Source organism: Camelina sativa, chromosome 8, assembly GCF_030686135.1.
Source record: "Camelina sativa cultivar CO46 ecotype springtype chromosome 8, ASM3068613v1".
Lineage (NCBI taxonomy): Eukaryota > Viridiplantae > Streptophyta > Magnoliopsida > Brassicales > Brassicaceae > Camelina > Camelina sativa.
This window is the reverse complement of record NC_141887.1, coordinates 17,153,560-17,177,690: the sequence shown is the minus strand read 5'-3', so window position 1 is coordinate 17,177,690 and position 24,131 is coordinate 17,153,560.

Below are 24,131 nucleotides of genomic sequence, written 5' to 3'. Positions count from 1 at the left end.
AAATTCATCCCAAACACTTACAATTAGTCAAATACATTCGATTGTCACACATTCAGACCCTAGAAACATTAACAAAGCTGTTTAATGCTTCAAATCAATGTTTTTTCGGTTTTAGCCTTTTTCGGGATAAAAGAGGTTTAAGTGTTGTCTAAACACTTCAAATTCAACCCGAACTCTTGTAATTAGTCAAATGCATTGGATTGTTACATATTTTGACCCTAGAAACAGTAACAAAGCTATTTACTGCTTCGAATCAACGTTTTCTCGGTTTTAGCCTGTTTCAGGACAAAATGTGTATAAGTGTTGTCTAAACAATTTAAATTCAACCCGAACTCTTGTAATTAGTCAAATGCTTTGGATTGTTACATTTTTTGACCTTATAAACATTAACAAAGCTGTTTACTGCTTCAAATCAATGTTTTCTCGGTTTTAGCCTTTTTCGGGACAAAATGGGTATAAGTGTTGTCTAAACACTTCAAATTCAACCCGAACTCTTGTAATTAGTCAAATGCATTGGATTGTTACATATTTTGACCCTAGAAACAGTAACAAAGCTGTTTACTGCTTCGAATCAATGTTTTCTCGGTTTAACCCTGTTTTGGGATAAAACAGGTTTAAGTGTTGTCTAAACATTCCAAATTCATCCCAAACACTTACAATTAGTCAAATACATTCGATTGTCACACATTCAGACCCTAGAAACATTAACAAAGCTGTTTAATGCTTCAAATCAATGTTTTTTCGGTTTTAGCCTTTTTCGGGATAAAAGAGGTTTAAGTGTTGTCTAAACACTTCAAATTCAACCCGAACTCTTGTAATTAGTCATATGCATTGGATTGTTACATATTTTGACCCTAGAAACAGTAACAAAACTGTTTACTGCTTCAAATCAATGTTTTCTCGGTTTAACCCTGTTTTGGGATAAAACAGGTTTAAGTGTTGTCTAAACATTCCAAATTCATCCCAAACACTTACAATTAGTCAAATACATTCGATTGTCACACATTCAGACCCTAGAAACATTAACAAAGCTGTTTACTGCTTCAAATCAATGTTTTCTCGGTTTTAGCCTTTTTCGGGACAAAATGGGTATAAGTGTTGTCTAAGCACTTCAAATTCAACCCGAACTCTTGTAATTAGTCAAATGCATTGGATTGTTACATATTTTGACCCTAGAAACAGTAACAAAGCTGTTTACTGCTTCGAATCAATGTTTTCTCGGTTTTAGCCTGTTTTCTCGGTTTAAGTCTTTTTGGGATAAAACGGGTTTAAGTGATGTCTAAACACTCGAAATTCATTACAAACTCGTACAATTAGTCAAATGAATTGGATTGTCACACATTCTCACCCAGAAACAGTAACAAAGCTTTTTACTACTTCAAATCAATGTTTTCTCGGTTTTAGCCTGTTTCGGGACAAAATGGGTATAATTGTTGTCCAAAAACTATAAATTCAACCCGAACTCTTATAATTAGTCAAATGCATTGGATTGTTACATATTTTGACCCTAGAACAGTAACAAAGCTGTTTACTGCTTCAAATCAATGTTTTCTCGGTTTAAGCCTGTTTTGGGATAAAACAGGTTTAAGTGTTGTCTAAACATTCCAAATTCATCCCAAACACTTACAATTAGTCAAATGCATTCGATTGTCACACATTCTCATCCAGAAACAGTAACAAAGCTTTTTACTACTTCAAATCAATGTTTTCTCGGTTTTAGCCTGTTTCGGGACAAAATGGGTATAATTGTTGTCCAAAAACTATAAATTCAACCCGAACTCTTATAATTAGTCAAATGCATTGGATTGTTACATATTTTGACCCTAGAACAGTAACAAAGCTGTTTACTGCTTCAAATCAATGTTTTCTCGGTTTAAGCCTGTTTTGGGATAAAACAGGTTTAAATGTTGTCTAAACATTCCAAATTCATCCCAAACACTTACAATTAGTCAAATGCATTCGATTGTCACACATTCTGACCCTAGAAACAGTAACAAAGCTGTTTACTGCTTCAAATTAATGTTTTCTCGGTTTAAGCCTGTTTTGGGATAAAACAGGTTTAAGTGTTGTCTAAACATTCCAAATTCATCCCAAACACTTACAATTAGTCAAATGCATTCGATTGTCACACATTCTGACCCTAGAAACAGTAACATAGCTGTTTACTGCTTCGAACCAATGTTTTCTCGGTTTAAGCCTGTTTGGGGATAATACAAGTTTAAGTGTCGTCTAAACACTCCAAATTCATCCCAAACTCTTACAATTAGTCAAATGCATTGGATTTTCACACATTTTGACCCTAGAAACAATAACAAAGCTGTTTACTACTTCGAATCAATGTTTTCTCGGTTTAAGCCTGTTTCGGGACAAAATAGGTATAAGTGTCGTCTAAACAATTCAAATTCAACCCGAACTCTTGTAATTAGTCAAATTCTTTGGATTGTTACATATTTTGACCTTATAAACATTATCAAATCTGTTTACTGCTTCAAATCAATGTTTTCTTGGTTTTAGCCTTTTTCGGGACAAAATGGGTATAAGTGTTGTCTAAACACTTCAAATTCAACCCGAACTCTTGTAATTAGTCAAATGCATTGGATTGTTACATATTTTGACCCTAGAAACAGTAACAAAGCTGTTTACTGCTTCAAATCAATGTTTTCTCGGTTTAAGCCTGTTTTGGGATAAAACAGGTTTAAGTGTTGTCTAAACACTCCAAATTCATCCCAAACACTTACAATTAGTCAAATACATTCGATTGTCACACATTCTGACCCTATAAACAGTAACAAAGCTGTTCACTGCTTCGAATTAATGTTTTCTCGGGTTTAGCCTTTTCGGGACAGAATGAGTATAAGTGTTGTCTAAACACTCCAAATTCATCCCAACCACTTACAATTAGTCAAATGCATTCGATTGTCACACATTCTGATCCTAGAAACAGTAACGAAGTTGTTTACTGCTTCGAATCAATGTTTTCTCGGTTTTAGCCTGTTTCGAGACAAAATGGGTAGAAGTGTTGTCTAAACAATTCAAATTCAACCGGAACTCTTCTAATTAGTCAAATGCTTTGGATTGTTACATATTTTGACCCTATAAACATTAACAAAGCTGTTTACTGATTCGAATCAATGTTTTCCTTGTTTTAGCATGTTTTCTCAATTTAAGTCTTATTTTGGGATAAAACGGGTTTCAGTGATGGCTAAACAGTTCAAATTCATCACGAACTTATACAATTAGTCAAATGAATTGGATTGTCACACATTCTCACCCATAAACATTAACAAAGCTTTTTACTACTTCAAATCAATGTTTTCTCGGTTTTACCCTGTTTCAGGACAAAATGGGTATAAGTGTTGTCTAAACACTTCAAATTCAACCCGAACTCTTGTAATTAGTCATATGCATTGGATTGTTACATATTTTGACCCTAGAAACAGTAACAAAGCTGTTTACTGCTTCAAATCAATGTTTTCTCGGTTTAACCCTGTTTTGGGATAAAACAGGTTTAAGTGTTGTCTAAACATTCCAAATTCATCCCAAACACTTACAATTAGTCAAATACATTCGATTGTCACACATTCAGACCCTAGAAACATTAACAAAGCTGTTTACTGCTTCAAATCAATGTTTTCTCGGTTTTAGCCTTTTTCGGGACAAAATGGGTATAAGTGTTGTCTAAACACTTCAAATTCAACCCGAACTCTTGTAATTAGTCAAATGCATTGGATTGTTACATATTTTGACCCTAGAAACAGTAACAAAGCTGTTTACTACTTCGAATCAATGTTTTCTCGGTTTTAGCCTGTTTTCTCGGTTTAAGTCTTTTTGGGATAAAACGGGTTTAAGTGATGTCTAAACACTCGAAATTCATTACAAACTCGTACAATTAGTCAAATGAATTGGATTGTCACACATTCTCACCCAGAAACAGTAACAAAGCTTTTTACTACTTCAAATCAATGTTTTCTCGGTTTTAGCCTGTTTCGGGACAAAATGGGTATAATTGTTGTCCAAAAACTATAAATTCAACCCGAACTCTTATAATTAGTCAAATGCATTGGATTGTTACATATTTTGACTCTAGAACAGTAACAAAGCTGTTTACTGCTTCAAATCAATGTTTTCTCGGTTTAAGCCTGTTTTGGGATAAAACAGGTTTAAGTGTTGTCTAAACATTCCAAATTCATCCCAAACACTTACAATTAGTCAAATGCATTCGATTATCACACATTCTCACCCAGAAACAGTAACAAAGCTTTTTACTACTTCAAATCAATGTTTTCTCGGTTTTAGCCTGTTTCGGGACAAAATGGGTATAATTGTTGTCCAAAAACTATAAATTCAACCCGAACTCTTATAATTAGTCAAATGCATTGGATTGTTACATATTTTGACCCTAGAAACAGTTACAAAGCTGTTTACTGCTTCAAATCAATGTTTTCTCGGTTTAAGCCTGTTTTGGGATAAAACAGGTTTAAGTGTTGTCTAAACATTCCAAATTCATCCCAAACACTTACAATTAGTCAAATGCATTCGATTGTCACACATTCTGACCCTAGAAACAGTAACATAGCTGTTTACTGCTTCGAACCAATGTTTTCTCGGTTTAAGCCTGTTTGGGGATAATACAAGTTTAAGTGTCGTCTAAACACTCCAGATTCATCCCAAACTCTTACAATTAGTCAAATGCGTTGGATTTTCACACATTTTGATCCTAGAAACAGTAACAAAGCTGTTTACTACTTCGAATCAATGTTTTCTCGGTTTAAGCCTGTTTCGGGACAAAATGGGTATAAGTGTCGTCTAAACAATTCAAATTCAACCCGAACTCTTGTAATTAGTCAAATTCTTTGGATTGTTACATATTTTGACCTTATAACCATTATCAAAGCTGTTTACTTCTTCAAATCAATGTTTTCTCGGTTTTAGCCTTTTTCGGGACAAAATGGGTATAAGTGTTGTCTAAACACTTCAAATTCAACCCGAACTCTTGTAATTAGTCAAATGCATTGGATTATTACATATTTTGACCCTAGAAACAGTAACAAAGCTGTTTACTGCTTCGAATCAATGTTTTCTCGGTTTTAGCCTGTTTTCTCGGTTTAAGTCGTTTTGGGATAAAACGGGTTTAAGTGATGTCTAAACACTCGAAATTCATTACAAACTCGTACAATTAGTCAAATGAATTGGATTGTCACACATTCTCACCCAGAAACAGTAACAAAGCTTTTTACTACTTCAAATCAATGTTTTCTCGGTTTTAGCCTGTTTCGGGACAAAATGGGTATAATTGTTGTCCAAAAACTATAAATTTAACTCGAACTCTTATAATTAGTCAAATGCATTGGATTGTTACATATTTTGACCCTAGAACAGTAACAAAGCTATTTACTGCTTCAAATCAATGTTTTCTCGGTTTAAGCCTGTTTTGGGATAAAACAGGTTTAAGTGTTGTCTAAACATTCCAAATTCATCCCAAACACTTATAATTAGTCAAATGCATTCGATTGTCACACATTCTGACCCTAGAAACAGTAACAAAGCTGTTTAATGCTTCAAATCAATGTTTTTTCGGTTTTAGCCTTTTTCGGGACAAAATGGGTATAAGTGTTGTCTAAACACTTCAAATTCAACCCGAACTCTTGTAATTAGTCAAATGCTTTGGATTGTTACATTTTTTTACCTTCTAAACATTAACAAAGCTGTTTACTGCTTCAAATCAATGTTTTCTCGGTTTTAGCCTTTTTCGGGATAAAACGGGTTTAAGTGATGTCTAAACACTCGAAATTCATTACAAACTCGTACAATTAGTCAAATGAATTGGATTGTCAGACATTCTCACCCCGAAACAGTAACAAAGCTTTTTACTACTTCAAATCAATGTTTTCTCGGTTTTAGCCTGTTTCGGGACAAAATGGGTATAATTGTTGTCCAAAAACTATAAATTCATCCCAAACACTTACAATTAGTCAAATACATTCGATTGTCACACATTCAGACCCTAGAAACATTAACAAAGCTGTTTAATGCTTCAAATCAATGTTTTTTCGGTTTTAGCCTTTTTCGGGATAAAACAGGTTTAAGTGTTGTCTAAACACTTCAAATTCAACCCGAACTCTTGTAATTAGTCAAATGCATTGGATTGTTACATATTTTGACCCTAGAAACAGTAACAAAGCTATTTACTGCTTCGAATCAATGTTTTCTCGGTTTTAGCCTGTTTCAGGACAAAATGTGTATAAATGTTGTCTAAACAATTTAAATTCAACCCGAACTCTTGTAATTAGTCAAATGCTTTGGATTGTTACATTTTTTGACCTTATAAACATTAACAAAGCTGTTTACTGCTTCAAATCAATGTTTTCTCGGTTTTAGCCTTTTTCGGGACAAAATGGGTATAAGTGTTGTCCAAACACTTCAAATTCAACCCGAACTCTTGTAATTAGTCAAATGCATTGGATTGTTACATATTTTGACCCTAGAAACAGTAACAAAGCTGTTTACTGCTTCGAATCAATGTTTTCTCAGTTTTAGCCTGTTTTCTCGGTTTAAGCCTTTTTTGGGATAAAACGGGTTTAAGTGATGTCTAAACACTCGAAATTCATTACAAACTCTTACAATTAGTCAAATGAATTGGATTGTCACACATTCTCACTCAGAAACAGTAACAAAGCTTTTTACTACTTCAAATCAATGTTTTCACGGTTTTAGCCTGTTTCGGGACAAAATGGGTATAATTGTTGTCTAAAAACTATAAATTCAACCCGAACTCTTATAATTTGTCAAATGCATTGGATTGTTACATATTTGGACCCTAGAAACAGTAACAAAGCTGTTTACTGCTTCAAATCAATGTTTTCTCGGTTTAAGCCTGTTTTGGGATAAAACAGGTTTAAGTGTTGTCTAAACATTCCAAATTAATCCCAAACACTTACAATTAGTCAAATGCATTCAATTGTCACACATTCCGACCCTAGAAACAGTAACAAAGCTGTTTACTGCTTCGAATCAATGTTTTCTCGGTTTTAGCCTGTTTCGGGACAAAATTGGTAGAAGTGTTGTCTAAACAATTCCAATTCAACCGGAACTCTTCGAATTAGTCAAATGCTTTGGATTGTTACATATTTTGACCCTATAAACATTAACAAAGCTGTTTACTGATTTGAATCAATGTTTTCCTTGTTTTAGCATGTTTTCTCAATTTAAGTCTAATTTTGGGATAAAACGGGTTTCAGTGATGCCTAAACAGTTCAAATTCATCACGAAATATTACAATTAGTCAAATGAATTGGATTATCACACAGTCTCACCCATAAACATTAACAAAGCTTTTTACTACTTCAAATTAATGTTTTCTTGGTTTTACCCTGTTTCGGGACAAAATGGGTATAATTGTTGTCTAAACACTTGAAATTCAACCCGAACTCTTAAAATTAGTCATATTCATTGGATTGTTACATATTTTAACACAAGAAACAGTAACAAAGCTGTTTACTGCTTCAAATCAATGTTTTCTTGGTTTTAGCTTGTTTCGGGACAAAATGGGTATAATTGTTGTCTAAAAACTTCAAATTCAATCCAAACTCTTATAATTAGTCAAATACATTGGATTGTTACATATTTTGACCCTAGAAACAGTAACAAAGCTGTTTACTGCTTCAAATCAATGTTTTCTCGGTTTAAGCCTGTTTTGGGATAAAACAGGTTTAAGTGTTGTCTAAACACTCCAAATTCATCCCAAACACTTACAATTAGTCAAATGCATTTGATTGTCACACATTCTGACCCTAGAAACAGTAACAACGCTGTTTACTGCTTCGAATCAATGTTTTCTCGGTTTTAGCCTGTTTCGGGACAAAATGGGTATAAGTATTGTCTAAACACTCCAAATTCAAGCCAAACTCTTATAATTAGTCAAATGTATTGATTGTTACATATTTTGACCCTAGAAACAGTAACAAAGCTATTTACTGCTTCGAATCAATGTATTCTCGGTTTAAGCCTGTTTTGGGACAAAATGGGTATAAGTGTTGTCTAAACAATTCATATTCAACCCGAACTCTTGTAATTAGTCAAATGCATTGGATTGTTACATATTTTGACCCTAGAAACAGTAACAAAGCTGTTTACTGCTTCGAATCAATGTTTTCTCAGTTTTAGCCTGTTTTCTCGGTTTAAGCCTTTTTTGGGATAAAACGGGTTTAAGTGATGTCTAAACACTCGAAATTCATTACAAACTCTTACAATTAGTCAAATGAATTGGATTGTCACACATTCTCACTCAGAAACAGTAACAAAGCTTTTTACTACTTCAAATCAATGTTTTCACGGTTTTAGCCTGTTTCGGGACAAAATGGGTATAATTGTTGTCTAAAAACTATAAATTCAACCCGAACTCTTATAATTTGTCAAATGCATTGGATTGTTACATATTTGGACCCTAGAAACAGTAACAAAGCTGTTTACTGCTTCAAATCAATGTTTTCTCGGTTTAAGCCTCTTTTGGGATAAAACAGGTTTAAGTGTTGTCTAAACATTCCAAATTAATCCCAAACACTTACAATTAGTCAAATGCATTCAATTGTCACACATTCCGACCCTAGAAACAGTAACAAAGCTGTTTACTGCTTCGAATAAAAGTTTTCTCGGTTTTAGCCTGTTTCGGGACAAAATTGGTAGAAGTGTTGTCTAAACAATTCCAATTCAACCGGAACTCTTCGAATTAGTCAAATGCTTTGGATTGTTACATATTTTGACCCTATAAACATTAACAAAGCTGTTTACTGATTTGAATCAATGTTTTCCTTGTTTTAGCATGTTTTCTCAATTTAAGTCTAATTTTGGGATAAAACGGGTTTCAGTGATGCCTAAACAGTTCAAATTCATCACGAAATATTACAATTAGTCAAATGAATTGGATTATCACACAGTCTCACCCATAAACATTAACAAAGCTTTTTACTACTTCAAATTAATGTTTTCTTGGTTTTACCCTGTTTCGGGACAAAATGGGTATAATTGTTGTCTAAACACTTGAAATTCAACCCGAACTCTTATAATTAGTCATATTCATTGGATTGTTACATATTTTAACACAAGAAACAGTAACAAAGCTGTTTACTGCTTCAAATCAATGTTTTCTTGGTTTTAGCTTGTTTCGGGACAAAATGGGTATAATTGTTGTCTAAAAACTTCAAATTCAATCCAAACTCTTATAATTAGTCAAATACATTGGATTGTTACATATTTTGACCCTAGAAACAGTAACAAAGCTGTTTACTGCTTCAAATCAATGTTTTCTCGGTTTAAGCCTGTTTTGGGATAAAACAGGTTTAAGTGTTGTCTAAACACTCCAAATTCATCCCAAACACTTACAATTAGTCAAATGCATTCGATTGTCACACATTCTGACCCTAGAAACAGTAACAACGCTGTTTACTGCTTCGAATCAATGTTTTCTCGGTTTTAGCCTGTTTCGGGACAAAATGGGTATAAGTATTGTCTAAACACTCCAAATTCAAGCCAAACTCTTATAATTAGTCAAATGTATTGATTGTTACATATTTTGACCCTAGAAACAGTAACAAAGCTATTTACTGCTTCGAATCAATGTATTCTCGGTTTAAGCCTGTTTTGGGACAAAATGGGTATAAGTGTTGTCTAAACAATTCATATTCAACCCGAACTCTTGTAATTAGTCAAATGCATTGGATTGTTACATATTTTGACCCTAGAAACAGTAACAAAGCTGTTTACTGCTTCGAATCAATGTTTTCTCGATTTTAGCCTGTTTTCTCAGTTTAAGCCCTTTTTGGGATAAAACGGGTTTAAGTGATGTCTAAACACTCCAAATTCATCACAAACTCTTACAATTAGTCAAATGAATTGGATTGTCACACATTCTCACCCAGAAACAGTAACAAAGCTTTTTACTACTTCAAATCAATGTTTTCTCGGTTTTAGCATGTTTCGGGACAAAATGGGTATAATTGTTGTCTAAAAACTATAAATTCAACCCGAACCCTTATAATTAGTCAAATGCATTCGATTGTCACGCATTCTCACCCAGAAACAGTAACAAAGGTTTTTACTACTTCAAATCAATGTTTTCTCAGTTTTAGCCTTTTTCGGGACAAAATTGGTAGAAGTGTTATCTAAACAATTCAAATTCAACCGGAACTCTTCTAATTAGTCAAATGCGTTGGATTGTTACATATTTTGACCCTATAAACATTAACAAAGCTGTTTACTGATTCGAATCAATGTTTTCCTTGTTTTAGCATGTTTTCTCAATTTAAGTCTAATTTTGGGATACAACGGGTTTCTGTGATGCCTAAACAGTTCAAATTCATCACGAATTATTACAATTAGTCAAATGAATTGGATTATCCCACAGTCTCACCCATAAACATTAACTAAGCTTTTTACTACTTCAAATCAATGTTTTCTTGGTTTTACCCTGTTTCGGGACAAAATGGGTATAATTGTTGTCTAAAAACTGTAAATTCAACCCGAACTCTTATAATTAGTCAAATGCATTGGATTGTTACATATTTTGACCCTAGAAACAGTAACAAAGCTGTTTACTGCTTCAAATCAATGTTTTCTCGGTTTAAGCCTGTTTTGGGATAAAACAGGTTTAAGTGTTGTCTAAACATTCCAAATTCATCCCAAACACTTACAATTAGTCAAATGCATTCGATTGTCACACATTCTGACCCTAGAAACAGTAACAAAGCTGTTTACTGCTTCGAACCAATGTTTTCTCGGTTTAAGCCTGTTTTGGGATAATACAAGTTTAAGTGTCGTCTAAACACTCCAGATTCATCCCAAACTCTTACAATTAGTCAAATGCATTGGATTTTCACACATTCTGACCCTAGAAACAATAACAAAGCTGTTTACTACTTCGAATCAATGTTTTCTCGGTTTAAGCCTGTTTCGGGACAAAATGGGTATAAGTGTCGTCTAAACAATTCAAATTCAACCCGAACTCTTGTAATTAGTCAAATTCTTTGGATTGTTACATATTTTGACCTTATAAACATTATCAAAGCTGTTTACTGCTTCGAATCAATGTTTTCTCGGTTTTAGCCTGTTTTGGGACAAAATGGGTATAAGTGTTGTCTAAACACTTCAAATTCAACCCGAACTATTATAATTAGTCAAATGCATTGGATCGTTACATATTTTGACCCTAGAAACAGTAACAAAGCTGTTTACTGCTTCGAATCAATGTTTTCTCGGTTTTAGCCTGTTTTCTCGGTTTAAGTCTTTTTGGGATAAAACGGGTTCAAGTGATGCCTAAACACTCGAAATTCATTACAAACTCGTACAATTAGTCAAATGAATTGGATTGTCACACATTCTCACCCAGAAACAGTAACAAAGCTTTTTACTACTTCAAATCAATGTTTTCTCGGTTTTAGCCTGTTTCGGGACAAAATGGGTATAATTGTTGTCCAAAAACTATAAATTTAACCCGAACTCTTATAATTAGTCAAATGCATTGGATTGTTACATATTTTGACCCTAGAACAGTAACAAAGCTGTTTACTGCTTCAAATCAATGTTTTCTCGGTTTAAGCCTGTTTTGGGATAAAACAGGTTTAACTGTTGTCTAAACATTCCAAATTCATCCCAAACACTTATAATTAGTCAAATGCATTCGATTGTCACACATTCTGACCCTAGAAACAGTAACAAAGCTGTTTAATGCTTCAAATCAATGTTTTTTCGGTTTTAGCCTTTTTCGGGACAAAATGGGTATAAGTGTTGTCTAAACACTTCAAATTCAACCCGAACTCTTGTAATTAGTCAAATGCTTTGGATTGTTACATTTTTTGACCTTATAAACATTAACAAAGCTGTTTACTGCTTCAAATCAATGTTTTCTCGGTTTTAGCCTTTTTCGGGATAAAACGGGTTTAAGTGATGTCTAAACACTCGAAATTCATTACAAACTCGTACAATTAGCCAAATGAATTGGATTGTCAGACATTCTCACCCAGAAACAGTAACAAAGCTTTTTACTACTTCAAATACATGTTTTCTCGGTTTTAGCCTGTTTCGGGACAAAATGGGTATAATTGTTGTCCAAAAACTATAAATTCATCCCAAACACTTACAATTAGTCAAATGCATTCGATTGTCACACATTCAGACCCTAGAAAAATTAACAAAGCTGTTTAATGCTTCAAATCAATGTTTTTTCGGTTTTAGCCTTTTTCGGGATAAAACAGGTTTAAGTGTTGTCTAAACACTTCAAATTCAACCCGAACTCTTGTAATTAGTCAAATGCATTGGATTGTTACATATTTTGACCCTAGAAACAGTAACAAAGCTATTTACTGCTTCGAATCAATGTTTTCTCGGTTTTAGCCTGTTTCAGGACAAAATGGGTATAAGTGTCGTCTAAACAATTTAAATTCAACCCGAACTCTTGTAATTAGTCAAATGCTTTGGATTGTTACATTTTTTGACCTTATAAACATTAACAAAGCTGTTTACTGCTTCAAATCAATGTTTTCTCGGTTTTAGCCTTTTTCGGGACAAAATGGGTATAAGTGTTGTCTAAACACTTCAAATTCAACCCGAACTCTTGTAATTAGTCAAATGCATTGGATTGTTACATATTTTGACCCTAGAAACAGTAACAAAGCTGTTTACTGCTTCGAATCAATGTTTTCTCGGTTTTAGCCTGTTTTCTCGGTTTAAGCCTTTTTTGGGATAAAACGGGTTTAAGTGATGTCTAAACACTCGAAATTCATTACAAACTCTTACAATTAGTCAAATGAATTGGATTGTCACACATTCTCACTCAGAAACAGTAACAAAGCTTTTTACTACTTCAAATCAATGTTTTCATGGTTTTAGCCTGTTTCGGGACAAAATGGGTATAATTGTTGTCTAAAAACTATAAATTCAACCCGAACTCTTATAATTTGTCAAATGCATTGGATTGTTACATATTTGGACCCTAGAAACAGTAACAAAGCTGTTTACTGCTTGAAATCAATGTTTTCTCGGTTTAAGCCTGTTTTGGGATAAAACAGGTTTAAGTGTTGTCTAAACATTCCAAATTAATCCCAAACACTTACAATTAGTCAAATGCATTCAATTGTCACACATTCCGACCCTAGAAACAGTAACAAAGCTGTTTACTGCTTCGAATCAATGTTTTCTCGGTTTTAGCCTGTTTCGGGACAAAATTGGTAGAAGTGTTGTCTAAACAATTCCAGTTCAACCGGAACTCTTCGAATTAGTCAAATGCTTTGGATTGTTACATATTTTGACCCTATAAACATTAACAAAGCTGTTTACTGATTTGAATCAATGTTTTCCTTGTTTTAGCATGTTTTCTCAATTTAAGTCTAATTTTGGGATAAAACGGGTTTCAGTGATGCCTAAACAGTTCAAATTCATCACGAAATATTACAATTAGTCAAATGAATTGGATTATCAACCATTCTCACCCATAAACATTAACAAAGCTTTTTACTACTTCAAATTAATGTTTTCTCGGTTTTACCCTGTTTCGGGACAAAATGGGTATAATTGTTGTCTAAACACTTGAAATTCAACCCGAACTCTTATAATTAGTCATATTCATTGGATTGTTACATATTTTAACACAAGAAACAGTAACAAAGCTGTTTACTGCTTCAAATCAATGTTTTCTTGGTTTTAGCTTGTTTCGGGATAAAATGGGTATAATTGTTGTCTAAAAACTTCAAATTCAACCCAAACTCTTATAATTAGTCAAATACATTGGATTGTTACATATTTTGACCCTAGAAACAGTAACAAAGCTGTTTACTGCTTCAAATCAATGTTTTCTCGGTTTAAGCCTGTTTTGGGATAAAACAGGTTTAAGTGTTGTCTAAACACTCCAAATTCATCCCACACACTTACAATTAGTCAAATGCATTCGATTGTCACACATTCTGACCCTAGAAACAGTAACAACGCTGTTTACTGCTTCGAACCAATGTTTTCTCGGTTTAAGCCTGTTTTGGGACAAAATTGGTAGAAGTGTTGTCTAAACAATTCAAATTCAACCGGAACTCTTACAATTAGTCAAATGTATTGGATTTTCACACATTCTGACCCTAGAAACAGTAACAAAGCTGTTTACTACTTTGAATCAATGTTTTCTTGGTTTTAGCCTGTTTCAGGACAAAATGGGTATAAGTGTCGTCTAAACAATTTAAATTCAACCCGAACTCTTGTAATTAGTCAAATGCTTTGGATTGTTACATTTTTTGACCTTATAAACATTAACAAAGCTGTTTACTGCTTCAAATCAATGTTTTCTCGGTTTTAGCCTGTTTTCTCAGTTTAAGCCCTTTTTGGGATAAAACAGGTTTAAGTGATGTCTAAACACTCCAAATTCATCACAAACTCTTACAATTAGTCAAATGAATTGGATTGTCACACATTCTCACCCAGAAACAGTAACAAAGCTTTTTACTACTTCAAATCAATGTTTTCTCGGTTTTAGCCTGTTTCGGGACAAAATGGGTATAATTGTTGTCTAAAAACTATAAATTCAACCCGAACCCTTATAATTAGTCAAATGCATTCGATTGTCACGCATTCTCACCCAGAAACAGTAACAAAGGTTTTTACTACTTCAAATCAATGTTTTCTCAGTTTTAGCCTTTTTCGGGACAAAATTGGTAGAAGTGTTATCTAAACAATTCAAATTCAACCGGAACTCTTCTAATTAGTCAAATGCTTTGGATTGTTACATATTTTGACCCTATAAACATTAACAAAGCTGTTTACTGATTCGAATCAATGTTTTCCTTGTTTTAGCATGTTTTCTCAATTTAAGTCTAATTTTGGGATACAACGGGTTTCAGTGATGCCTAAACAGTTCAAATTCATCACGAAATATTACAATTAGTCAAATGAATTGGATTATCCCACAGTCTCACCCATAAACATTAACAAAGCTTTTTACTACTTCAAATCAATGTTTTCTCGGTTTTACCCTGTTTCGGGACAAAATGGGTATAATTGTTGTCTAAAAACTGTAAATTCAACCCGAACTCTTATAATTAGTCAAATGTATTGGATTGTTACATATTTTCACCCTAGAAACAGTAACAAAGCTGTTTACTGCTTCAAATCAATGTTTTCTCGGGTTAAGCCTGTTTTGGGATAAAACAGGTTTAAGTGTTGTCTAAACATTCCAAATTCATCCCAAACACTTACAATTAGTCAAATGCATTCGATTGTCACACATTCTGACCCTAGAAACAGTAACAAAGCTGTTTACTGCTTCGAACCAATGTTTTCTCGGTTTAAGCCTGTTTTGGGACAAAATTGGTAGAAGTGTTGTCTAAACAATTCAAATTCAACCGGAACTCTTACAATTAGTCAAATGTATTGGATTTTCACACATTCTGACCCTAGAAACAGTAACAAAGCTGTTTACTACTTTGAATCAATGTTTTCTTGGTTTTAGCCTGTTTCAGGACAAAATGGGTATAAGTGTCGTCTAAACAATTTAAATTCAACCCGAACTCTTGTAATTAGTCAAATGCTTTGGATTGTTACATGTTTTGACCTTATAAACATTAACAAAGCTGTTTACTGCTTCAAATCAATGTTTTCTCGGTTTTAGCCTTTTTCGGGACAAAATGGGTATAAGTGTTGTCTAAACACTTCAAATCCAACCCGAACTCTTGTAATTAGTCAAATGCATTGGATTGTTACATATTTTGACTCTAGACACAGTAACAAAGCTGTTTACTGCTTCGAATCAATGTTTTCTCGGTTTTAGCCTGTTTTCTCGGTTTAAGCCTTTTTTGGGATAAAACGGGTTTAAGTGATGTCTAAACACTCGAAATTCATTACAAACTCTTACAATTAGTCAAATGAATTGGATTGTCACACATTCTCACTCAGAAACAGTAACAAAGCTTTTCACTACTTCTAATCAATGTTTTCTCGGTTTTAGCCTGTTTCGGGACAAAATGGGTATAATTGTTGTCTAAAAACTATAAATTCAACCCGAACTCTTATAATTTGTCAAATGCATTGGATTGTTACATATTTGGACCCTAGAAACAGTAACAAAGCTGTTTACTGCTTCAAATCAATCTTTTCTCGGTTTAAGCCTGTTTTGGGATAAAACAGGTTTAAGTGTTGTCTAAACATTCCAAATTCATCCCAAACACTTACAATTAGTCAAATGCATTCAATTGTCACACATTCCGACCCTAGAAACAGTAACAAAGCTGTTTATTGCTTCGAATCAATGTTTTCTCGGTTTTAGCCTGTTTCGGGACAAAATTGGTAGAAGTGTTGTCTAAACAATTCCAATTCAACCGGAACTCTTCGAATTAGTCAAATGCTTTGGATTGTTACATATTTTGACCCTATAAACATTAACAAAGCTGTTTACTGATTTGAATCAATGTTTTCCTTGTTTTAGCATGTTTTCTCAATTTAAGTCTAATTTTGGGATAAAACGGGTTTCAGTGATGCCTAAACAGTTCAAATTCATCACGAAATATTACAATTAGTCAAATGAATTGGATTATCACACAGTCTCACCCATAAACATTAACAAAGCTTTTTACTACTTCAAATCAATGTTTTCTCGGTTTTACCCTGTTTCGGGACAAAATGGGTATAATTGTTGTCTAAACACTTGAAATTCAACCCGAACTCTTATAATTAGTCAAATTCATTGGATTGTTACATATTTTAACACAAGAAACAGTAACAAAGCTGTTTACTGCTTCAAATCAATGTTTTCTCGGTTTTAGCTTGTTTCGGGACAAAATGGGTATAATTGTTGTCTAAACACTTCAAATTCAACCCGAACTCCTATAATTAGTCAAATACATTGGATTGTTACATATTTTGACCCTAGAAACATTAACAAAGCTGTTTACTGCTTCAAATCAATGTTTTCTCGGTTTAAGCCTGTTTTGGGATAAAACAGGTTTAAGTGTTGTCTAAACACTCCAAATTCATCCCAAACACTTACAATTTGTCAAATACATTCGATTGTCACACATTCTGACCCTAGAAACAGTAACAACGCTGTTTACTGCTTCGAATCAATGTTTTCTCGGTTTTAGCCTGTTTCGGGACAAAATGGGTAGAAGTGTTGTCTAAACAATTCAAATTCAACCGGAACTCTTACAATTAGTCAAATGTATTGGATTTTCACACATTCTGACCCTAGAAACAGTAACAAAGCTGTTTACTACTTCGAATCAATGTTTTCTTGGTTTTAGCCTATTTCAGGACAAAATGGGTATAAGTGTCGTCTAAACAATTTAAATTCAACCCGAACTCTTGTAATTAGTCAAACGCTTTGGATTGTTACATTTTTTGACCTTATAAACATTAACAAAGCTGTTTACTGCTTCAAATCAATGTTTTCTCGGTTTTAGCCTTTTTCGGGACAAAATGGGTATAAGTGTTGTCTAAACACTTCAAATTCAACCCCAACTCTTGTAATTAGTCAAATGCATTGGATTGTTACATATTTTGACCCTAGAAACAGTAACAAAGCTGTTTACTGCTTCGAATCAATGTTTTCTCGGTTTTAGCCTGTTTTCTCGGTTTAAGCCTTTTTTGGGATAAAACAGGTTTAAGTGATGTCTAAACACTCGAAATTCATTACAAACTCTTACAATTAGTCAAATGAATTGGATTGTCACACATTCTCACTCAGAATCAGTAACAAAGCTTTTTCCTACTTCAAATCAATGTTTTCTCGGTTTTAGCCTGTTTTGGGACAAAATGGGTATAATTGTTGTCTAAAAACTATAAATTCAACCCGAACTCTTACAATTTGTCAAATGCATTGGATTGTTACATATTTGGACCCTAGAAACAGTAACAAAGCTGTTTACTGCTTCAAATCAATCTTTTCTCGGTTTAAGCCTGTTTTGGGATAAAACAGGTTTAAGTGTTGTCTAAACACTCCAAATTCATCCCAAACACTTACAATTAGTCAAATGCATTCGATTGTCACACATTCTGACCCTAGAAACAGTAACAAAGCTGTTTATTGCTTCGAATCAATGTTTTCTCGGGTTTAGCCTGTTTCGGGACAAAATTGGTAGAAGTGTTGTCTAAACAATTCCAATTCAACCGGAACTCTTCGAATTAGTCAAATGCTTTGGATTGTTACATATTTTGACCCTATAAACATTAACAAAGCTGTTTACTGATTTGAATCAATGTTTTCCTTGTTTTAGCATGTTTTCTCAATTTAAGTCTAATTTTGGGATAAAACGGGTTTCAGTGATGCCTAAACAGTTCAAATTCATCTCGAAATATTACAATTAGTCAAATGAATTGGATTATCACACAGTCTCACCCATAAACATTAACAAAGCTTTTTACTACTTCAAATCAATGTTTTCTCGGTTTTACCCTGTTTCGGGACAAAATGGGTATAATTGTTGTCTAAACACTTGAAATTCAACCCGAACTCTTATAATTAGTCAAATTCATTGGATTGTTACATATTTTAACATAAGAAACAGTAACAAAGCTGTTTACTGCTTCAAATCAATGTTTTCTCGGTTTTAGCTTGTTTCGGGACAAAATGGGTATAATTGTTGTCTAAACACTTCAAATTCAACCCGAACTCCTATAATTAGTCAAATACATTGGATTGTTACATATTTTGACCCTAGAAACAGTAACAAAGCTGTTTACTGCTTCAAATCAATGTTTTCTCGGTTTAAGCCTGTTTTGGGATAAAACAGGTTTAAGTGTTGTCTAAACACTCCAAATTCATCCCAAACACTTACAATTTGTCAAATACATTCGATTGTCACACATTCTGACCCTAGAAACAGTAACAACGCTGTTTACTGCTTCGAATCAATGTTTTCTTGGTTTTAGCCTGTTTCGGGACAAAATGGGTAGAAGTGTTGTCTTAACAATTCAAATTCAACCGGAACTCTTACAATTAGTCAAATGTATTGGATTTTCACACATTCTGACCCTAGAAACAGTAACAAAGCTGTTTACTACTTCGAATCAATGTTTTCTTGGTTTTAGCCTGTTTCAGGACAAAATGGGTATAAGTGTCGTCTAAACAATTTAAATTCAACCCGAACTCTTGTAATTAGTCAAACGCTTTGGATTGTTACATTTTTTGACCTTATAAACATTAACAAAGCTGTTTACTGCTTCAAATCAATGTTTTCTCGGTTTTAGCCTTTTTCGGGACAAAATGGGTATAAGTGTTGTCTAAACACTTCAAATTCAACCCCAACTCTTGTAATTAGTCAAATGCATTGGATTGTTACATATTTTGACCCTAGAAACAGTAACAAAGCTGTTTACTGCTTCGAATCAATGTTTTCTCGGTTTTAGCCTGTTTTCTCGGTTTAATCCTTTTTTGGGATAAAACAGGTTTAAGTGATGTCTAAACACTCGAAATTCATTACAAACTCTTACAATTAGTCAAATGAATTGGATTGTCACACATTCTTACTCAGAATCAGTAACAAAGCTTTTTCCTACTTCAAATCAATGTTTTCTCGGTTTTAGCCTGTTTTGGGACAAAATGGGTATAATTGTTGTCTAAAAACTATAAATTCAACCCGAACTCTTACAATTTGTCAAATGCATTGGATTGTTACATATTTGGACCCTAGAAACAGTAACAAAGCTGTTTACTGCTTCAAATCAATCTTTTCTCGGTTTAAGCCTGTTTTGGGATAAAACAGGTTTAAGTGTTGTCTAAACACTCCAAATTCATCCCACACACTTACAATTAGTCAAATGCATTCGATTGTCACACATTCTGACCCTAGAAACAGTAACAACGCTGTTTACTGCTTCGAACCAATGTTTTCTCGGTTTAAGCCTGTTTTGGGACAAAATTGGTAGAAGTGTTGTCTAAACAATTCAAATTCAACCGGAACTCTTACAATTAGTCAAATGTATTGGATTTTCACACATTCTGACCCTAGAAACAGTAACAAAGCTGTTTACTACTTTGAATCAATGTTTTCTTGGTTTTAGCCTGTTTCAGGACAAAATGGGTATAAGTGTCGTCTAAACAATTTAAATTCAACCCGAACTCTTGTAATTAGTCAAATGCTTTGGATTGTTACATTTTTTGACCTTATAAACATTAACAAAGCTGTTTACTGCTTCAAATCAATATTTTCTCGGTTTTAGCCTGTTTTCTCAGTTTAAGCCCTTTTTGGGATAAAACGGGTTTAAGTGATGTCTAAACACTCCAAATTCATCACAAACTCTTACAATTAGTCAAATGAATTGGATTGTCACACATTCTCACCCAGAAACAGTAACAAAGCTTTTTACTACTTCAAATCAATGTTTTCTCGGTTTTAGCCTGTTTCGGGACAAAATGGGTATAATTGTTGTCTAAAAACTATAAATTCAACCCGAACCCTTATAATAAGTCAAATGCATTTGATTGTCACGCATTCTCACCCAGAAACAGTAACAAAGGTTTTTACTACTTCAAATCAATGTTTTCTCAGTTTTAGCCTTTTTCGGGACAAAATTGGTAGAAGTGTTATCTAAACAATTCAAATTCAACCGGAACTCTTCTAATTAGTCAAATGCTTTGGATTGTTACATATTTTGACCCTATAAACATTAACAAAGCTGTTTACTGATTCGAATCAATGTTTTCCTTGTTTTAGCATGTTTTCTCAATTTAAGTCTAATTTTGGGATACAACGGGTTTCAGTGATGCCTAAACAGTTCAAATTCATCACGAAATATTACAATTAGTCAAATGAATTGGATTATCCCACAGTCTCACCCATAAACATTAACAAAGCTTTTTACTACTTCAAATCAATGTTTTCTCGGTTTTACCCTGTTTCGGGACAAAATGGGTATAATTGTTGTCTAAAAACTGTAAATTCAACCCGAACTCTTATAATTAGTCAAATGTATTGGATTGTTACATATTTTCACCCTAGAAACAGTAACAAAGCTGTTTACTGCTTCAAATCAATGTTTTCTCGGGTTAAGCCTGTTTTGGGATAAAACAGGTTTAAGTGTTGTCTAAACATTCCAAATTCATCCCAAACACTTACAATTAGTCAAATGCATTCAATTTTCACACATTCCGACCCTAGAAACAGTAACAAAGCTGTTTATTGCTTCGAATCAATGTTTTCTCGGTTTTAGCCTGTTTCGGGACAAAATTGGTAGAAGTGTTGTCTAAACAATTCCAATTCAACCGGAACTCTTCGAATTAGTCAAATGCTTTGGATTGTTACATATTTTGACCCTATAAACATTAACAAAGCTGTTTACTGATTTGAATCAATGTTTTCCTTGTTTTAGCATGTTTTCTCAATTTAAGTCTAATTTTGGGATAAAACGGGTTTCAGTGATGCCTAAACAGTTCAAATTCATCACGAAATATTACAATTAGTCAAATGAATTGGATTATCACATAGTCTCACCCATAAACATTAACAAAGCTTTTTACTACTTCAAATCAATGTTTTCTCGGTTTTACCCTGTTTCGGGACAAAATGGGTATAATTGTTGTCTAAACACTTGAAATTCAACCCGAACTCTTATAATTAGTCAAATTCATTGGATTGTTACATATTTTAACACAAGAAACAGTAACAAAGCTGTTTACTGCTTCAAATCAATGTTTTCTCGGTTTTAGCTTGTTTCGGGACAAAATGGGTATAATTGTTGTCTAAACACTTCAAATTCAACCCGAACTCCTATAATTAGTCAAATACATTGGATTGTTACATATTTTGACCCTAGAAACAGTAACAAAGCTGTTTACTGCTTCAAATCAATGTTTTCTCGGTTTAAGCCTGTTTTGGGATAAAACAGGTTTAAGTGTTGTCTAAACACTCCAAATTCATCCCAAACACTTACAATTTGTCAAATACATTCGATTGTCACACATTCTGACCCTAGAAACAGTAACAACGCTGTTTACTGCTTCGAATCAATGTTTTCTCGGTTTTAGCCTGTTTCGGGACAAAATGGGTAGAAGTGTTGTCTAAACAATTCAAATTCAACCGGAACTCTTACAATTAGTCAAATGTATTGGATTTTCACACATTCTGACCCTAGAAACAGTAACAAAGCTGTTTACTACTTCGAATCAATGTTTTCTTGGTTTTAGCCTGTTTCAGGACAAAATGGGTATAAGTGTCGTCTAAACAATTTAAATTCAACCCGAACTCTTGTAATTAGTCAAACGCTTTGGATTGTTACATTTTTTGACCTTATAAACATTAACAAAGCTGTTTACTGCTTCAAATCAATGTTTTCTCGGTTTTAGCCTTTTTCGGGACAAAATGGGTATAAGTGTTGTCTAAACACTTCAAATTCAACCCCAACTCTTGTAATTAGTCAAATGCATTGGATTGTTACATATTTTGACCCTAGAAACAGTAACAAAGCTGTTTACTGCTTCGAATCAATGTTTTCTCGGTTTTAGCCTGTTTTCTCGGTTTAATCCTTTTTTGGGATAAAACAGGTTTAAGTGATGTCTAAACACTCGAAATTCATTACAAACTCTTACAATTAGTCAAATGAATTGGATTATCCCACAGTCTCACCCATAAACATTAACAAAGCTTTTTACTACTTCAAATCAATGTTTTCTCGGTTTTACCCTGTTTCGGGACAAAATGGGTATAATTGTTGTCTAAAAACTATAAATTCAACCCGAACTCTTATAATTAGTCAAATGTATTGGATTGTTACATATTTTCACCCTAGAAACAGTAACAAAGCTGTTTACTGCTTCAAATCAATGTTTTCTCGGGTTAAGCCTGTTTTGGGATAAAACAGGTTTAAGTGTTGTCTAAACATTCCAAATTCATCCCAAACACTTACAATTAGTCAAATGCATTCAATTTTCACACATTCCGACCCTAGAAACAGTAACAAAGCTGTTTATTGCTTCGAATCAATGTTTTCTCGGTTTTAGCCTGTTTCGGGACAAAATTGGTAGAAGTGTTGTCTAAACAATTCCAATTCAACCGGAACTCTTCGAATTAGTCAAATGCTTTGGATTGTTACATATTTTGACCCTATAAACATTAACAAAGCTGTTTACTGATTTGAATCAATGTTTTCCTTGTTTTAGCATGTTTTCTCAATTTAAGTCTAATTTTGGGATAAAACGGGTTTCAGTGATGCCTAAACAGTTCAAATTCATCACGAAATATTACAATTAGTCAAATGAATTGGATTATCACATAGTCTCACCCATAAACATTAACAAAGCTTTTTACTACTTCAAATCAATGTTTTCTCGGTTTTACCCTGTTTCGGGACAAAATGGGTATAATTGTTGTCTAAACACTTGAAATTCAACCCGAACTCTTATAATTAGTCAAATTCATTGGATTGTTACATATTTTAACACAAGAAACAGTAACAAAGCTGTTTACTGCTTCAAATCAATGTTTTCTCGGTTTTAGCTTGTTTCGGGACAAAATGGGTATAATTGTTGTCTAAACACTTCAAATTCAACCCGAACTCCTATAATTAGTCAAATACATTGGATTGTTACATATTTTGACCCTAGAAACAGTAACAAAGCTGTTTACTGCTTCAAATCAATGTTTTCTCGGTTTAAGCCTGTTTTGGGATAAAACAGGTTTAAGTGTTGTCTAAACACTCCAAATTCATCCCAAACACTTACAATTTGTCAAATACATTCGATTGTCACACATTCTGACCCTAGAAACAGTAACAACGCTGTTTACTGCTTCGAATCAATGTTTTCTCGGTTTTAGCCTGTTTCGGGACAAAATGGGTAGAAGTGTTGTCTAAACAATTCAAATTCAACCGGAACTCTTACAATTAGTCAAATGTATTGGATTTTCACACATTCTGACCCTAGAAACAGTAACAAAGCTGTTTACTACTTCGAATCAATGTTTTCTTGGTTTTAGCCTGTTTCAGGACAAAATGGGTATAAGTGTCGTCTAAACAATTTAAATTCAACCCGAACTCTTGTAATTAGTCAAACGCTTTGGATTGTTACATTTTTTGACCTTATAAACATTAACAAAGCTGTTTACTGCTTCAAATCAATGTTTTCTCGGTTTTAGCCTTTTTCGGGACAAAATGGGTATAAGTGTTGTCTAAACACT